Source organism: Monopterus albus, unplaced genomic scaffold, assembly GCF_001952655.1.
Source record: "Monopterus albus unplaced genomic scaffold, M_albus_1.0 scaffold8.1, whole genome shotgun sequence".
Lineage (NCBI taxonomy): Eukaryota > Metazoa > Chordata > Actinopteri > Synbranchiformes > Synbranchidae > Monopterus > Monopterus albus.
Window position 1 is genome coordinate 3,126,033 of NW_018127888.1, and position 5,789 is coordinate 3,131,821.

The following is a 5,789-nucleotide window of genomic DNA, read 5'->3' on the forward strand; positions in this document are numbered from 1 at the left end:
CCTACACTACACCTCTGAATGGTGATGGTCAGCTACTTTTCTACTTGTCTTTATAGAGCAATTTAATAATTTGATGATTAATGTAGGAACCTATAGTGGGTTGTACTTCATAGCAATGCTTGGAATATTGTGGCCACAATATTGTTTTAGATTCTGCAAAATCAGTGAATTCATTATAGAATAGCTACAAAGGTTCATCCCTGAATAGATGGTTAACCATAACCCTAAACAGGTGAAGATGCTTTAACAAGACCTGTGCTTCATGTAGGATCATGTATGGAAAACATATTAAACTTACATGTTATTAAACTTACAAAACATACAAAACAATATTGGCTTGTCAACAACATTGTGTAGGGTGAAATAAATTCGAAAATACATCTACAACAGAAAAAGATGTTTCCTAAAACAACAAAACACAACCAAAACAGGTGATGATGCTTCACAAAACAAGAAACAAGCAAAACACAATAAGCCATTTCACAAAAACAACAAAATACAACCATAAACAGAAAAAGATGTTTTATAAAACAGTAAAACGAAATCAAAACACAAAAACTAAATGTTCTTAGACGTACTCCTATTTCCACGGGGGACCACTTGTGCCTTCACCTTCCACATCTTTTCTAGCTCTTCTTTCAGCCCTTGGTATTTCTCAAGCTTCTTGATGTGTATATATATATAACAGCTAAGATACTGAGCAGGACCCTCAAGTTCCCAGGCCTATACAGGCCTATATATATATATAAGTAATTATGTGTTATGGCCTGTAACCATGCTAAGATAGAGCTCAGGTTAATCAGCCATAGTTTACTGTGATCAGGAGTACAACAGGAAAAACAGTATAAACAGGAAGTATATAGGATAAGCCTTTGGCGCAGTAGTGTCCCTAGTGGCGGCTTGGTGAATAACATGATGGCATGTCACACTGTATAGAATACAGCAACCAGGAATGGTTCTGCTCTGTCAATACACACTAAGTGACTGTTAAAGCCTACATCCCCATTTTGCTACTTCCTAAATACTTGGGTCACCCTGTGCCTGTGTCCTAAAGACTGATTTCAGTAATCTATTTGTGCCATGGGTCAGTGGTGTGCCCAGACCTGTGAATCATAAAAGGGATTGTCAACCTTTCTGTTGGAAAGTCAATCAAATAACTACAAAAAAAAACTGAAAATGAGAAATAAACAACTATAATGAGACATAAAATAACTAAAAAGACCATAAAGACTACAAAATGACTACCAAAAGAGACATAGCATGTACAATGAGATGTAAAATGCTAACAATGAGACACCAAAACAAGTAAAACTATGTGCAAAACAACCATGATGAGGTGGAAAACAGGTAAAAATGATCATAAATGGCTACATGCAAAATAACCAAATAGGTAGAAACACTAAATAAATACATGAAGACAGGCATCTACAATTATTTTGCCTATAAAAATGCACGACATCATGTAAATTAACAATCAAAAATTAAATGAAAAAAACAATAAACTTTACTACATACAGCGAAGCACGTGCACAGCTTGAGCATAAATAAGGGGTGATATTACCTGAAGTACCAACTTGATCCCTGCATGACAAATCTGAGACCCTGAGTGGAGTAACAGACACCGAGGAAACACCGTATAACAACGGACTCCTGCACCAACGCCAATAATCACAAAGGGCCTACAAACGTAAAACGAACATGTAAATGCACTTATTATTTTACTGCCTGTGGGACATACAAACACAGGCTTGTGGGGACAACACTCAAAGCCATCACATTTACCCCAGTAACGTTCATTCATTACAAACATAAAAACACATAGTGGCTAGAATTTTGAACTAAATACTTAGAGTTATAAGTCTTCAGCTCATAGATTAAAATGAAGGAAATACAAACAATGCCACTCTGTCATTGCACCATACACTCACTGGCCACTTTATTAGGTATGCCTGTACAATTGTATGCAATTCTATGCAACACTTCCACCTTAGCATCTGTGTTTATGAAGCTCAAAATGTTTCAGTTTTTGGTGAAATTGTCATAAATTGTCAGTTTCACCACAAACACAGTGATTACAGTATAATGTTATTATATTATTTTAAAAACAATGAAATGTTTATAAAGTTACATTTGAGACTTCCATTGATTTTGCACACTGGATGCAGCTACAAGTAAATTATGCTATAAAATTGCTGCTGGTGCCCTGCGATGGATTGGCGACCTGTCCAGGGTGTACCCCGCCTTCGCCCGATTGCCGGCCAGGATTGGCTCCGCCCCCCGCGACCCTTTTCAGGGACTAAGGGGTAGAAAATGAATGAATGAATGAATGAATTGCTGCTGGTCACAGGATCAGAGACTTTCTCTCTACCACGCATTGGTCAGTGATATAAGCAAACTACTGAGTGAATATTTATGTGCAGTACGTCTACATAAATAGTTTTGTCAGTTCTGGAATGGAGTACATAACTGGCAGTAGAAGAAGACACAGTTAAAGGGTCTTGGCTCTTTAATGCTACTGGCATACAAATACTCCACAGGATACCCTTAAGCGCACTAGAGGTGCACACACCTCACTTAGGGAGATGCTGAATGTACAAACTGCTTAACCTTTCAACCTTTCACATGTTCAGATGTTAGCAGTTCTCAAGATATTAATTCCTGGTCCCAAAGCAAAGGCTATTATTTCCTGAGGTCAAACATGTGCTTGGTTTAGTGTATCTCCAGAAACATGATATTGAGAAACTGGAGTGTTTGATGCTCTTTTGCAGTGATGTGAAACAAATACCAGGAATTATTCATAGCTGTCAGCAGCATTCTTTAATCGTGACATGAAATTTAACACTAAACACTCGAGCCCACAAAGCAGGTTAATCATTAGAACACCTCTGCTTTGTGTGAATCCCATTTGAAAATGACAGCCTTTGTAGTTTTAACCCTTCATATCATCGAAACTGCTTTCTTCAAAGTTATGCAAAGACTCAGTGTTGAAATTCATAATACACCTACGGAACCCCCTCCCACTGGAAAGTTACCGGACTCACATCAGTAGCAGAAGCAGTGATGATCAACACACCCATCCATCCACTTGCCATCACTCCGGGTCATGGGGGCAGCAGGCTACTTTTTTTTTTTTGTAATAGGAGTCCTTGTTGTCAACTGCATCCAACAGCTGCTACTAAGGCTGAATGCAATATATAATTCTCCCAGTGAGTCTGTGTCTGCCTTGGTGTCTGTTCCTATTGGAACATAAAACTTCTACCAAAGGTGCCAAGGGGTGCCCAGATCTAACCAAATTCAAATTCAAATTGAAATAAGCTGCGTCTCCACTATCAGAACCTAACAAGTGGTATTCTCCGTACTTCGCCTTGCATAACCTGCCGGGTTGACATGGACGATGCTGCTTTGTTTTTCCACTGTATTTTCTCTCTGTCGGTCTCTGTTTAGAGGAGGGAGGGGCTGCTCTCCTCTCACATATATGGCAGAGGGAAAACAAAGGTGAAGGATCATTCCATAGTGCAACAACCAGCCAGTAATGGAGACTGTATGAGCAGTTTATTAAATAGCCATTGAATAACATAACACAGACCTGAAGAAATGTGACATCTCCATAGCTTTGCCCATAGCCCACTCACTGAGGTTTTACCTCTAAGCCAGCGAGTGTGTTTACACACCCTACTTGTAATGCTAATGCTTGAGGTGTGAAGACATAAACATATAATAAATCAAGGGAGACTGTGAGGGCAGTGGGAACACATGCAGAACATAGGATGAATGTTACTCAGCTTGACACATTTCAGTAGGTTCCTGTAACAGGAAAACCCCTATTAGCAGTGGTTCAAGAGCAGTTCATAGCTCACTATGGATATCTGAACTCTTCATCCTGTCCCTGGGAAAGCCCAGGCATCCTGCATAAGAAAAATTACTTGTAGCTGAAATTAAATATTGTCATCCACTACCCAGAGCTTGTGATTACAGACTTGGGTGGGAAACTGATTGGTCACCACACATTGCCACCATTCTGTCTATGAGGCTTCTGCATCACCGGGCTGCCTCCAGCCTAAAACGTGTAGCACAGAGTTGTTTTTCATCCACTAAAAACTGTACAACATGAGGGAAAATGTTCTTTCTGTGAAAAAAGAGGATAAAATACCTGCAGTAAATTTACACGAGTGCCAGAACAAAGATAATGACTCCTTTCAGGTTATTTTGAAGCCTCAGGTTAACTTTGGCTAAACCTAGCTGTGGAAATAATTTTGCAGCGAAGGTCTGTTCTGGATTTTGTCGTCACTTTCTAACAATGTAGATACTGTACAAAGGCAGTATGGAAATACTTAAATGGAAATTATACTAAAAAGCTTATCTGAAGTTAATATGATGCTATGACTGTTTAAGTTAGACACATTAATTACACAAAGAATTCCCCGCTTTTTTCTTGCATTAAAACTACATCATCAGCAGGATTTGAAAAGGAGGTTTAGAACAAGTTAAAACTCCCACATATGGTCTTTACTGGATCAGTGTAAAAGGGCAGTTTCACACAGATGTAATCCCCTCAAGTGTTTGAGGCATTAAAGTATGGTGACGCAGGGAGAGAAGAATTAGTTGGTGATTGTTGGTAATGGGAGGCAAATTAGTGACTGCTGAGAGCAGGGGTAGCTCTCTTTAATTTTAGCCCTTCCTGCAACTTTTCTTGCCACCTTTGGCTGGGCTGGCCACATTTTTCAACAATTTTATTCCAGTGCAAAAGAAATCTGCAATCAACTGAATAGCAAACTGAGAGTTACAATTCCAAACCACGGCACTGGAGACAAAGGAAATGATTACACATGGATGCTTTGTTTGTGCCTTCACTAGCGACTCCTGCCTGCCTAGTTTGCCTTTAATTTATTACATACACACTCTGAAAGGTGTCTGCAGGGAGCACGGCCGGACACGCTTACTGTTAAAGTGCTGAAGTCTTCTACTGGACCTGCACAGGAGGGTGACGTCTTCATGGAATTTCACTGGAATACAGATGTATTTATCTTGCTCCAGTGGTGGTAGTTTGTTTTTTGTTAATGTTGTTTTCTTGTTGTTTATTATTATTATTATTTTCTTTTTGTTTCTATTTATTCCCCTTCCTCCTTTTACATTTATTAGTAGACTCCATATACCCATACTGTGTTTTGCTGAAGAAAAAAAAAAAGACTCTTTACAATTCACTAAATGCAAATAACTGTTTAGAAAACTGGCCCACAGTTGTTCCTAAATTACCTATATCTTTCTGGAAAATTCTGAAAAAAAAGAGAGAGATATTTGGAACCTCGGAGTTGTGACAAAGAAAGTACGGGAAATCATGCAAAATAGATTTCAGCAACAAAATCTCAGCCCTGCACTTGAAAGACCCAGTGAGTTTCAATACGTTTATTTACAGCCTAAATATAATGTTCCAAAAATGGTACACATTTTAAATAAGTCACCAGAAAATAATTCTGGGTTGTGCAGCGCTGAGCAAAATGTACTTGAATATTTTTGGACAGTGAGTCATGGTGACCCAAAGACAAAACCAAAAACAGTTAATCAAAGGCAACCAGGCTCAGCATCAACTGAATCACTTTAACTTGGACTTTTTAGCTCTGAATGAAAATGTTATTTGCTAAGCCTGAAAATTGAATAATGTCTCTGTGACAAAGGTAAGAACACTCCATTTGTCCCCAATTATATCATGTCCATTTCTGAATGTCTTAACTGACTTTGTTAAATGTTAATGTCCACCTTTAATGCATAACTTTGTCAACACACACCATCCT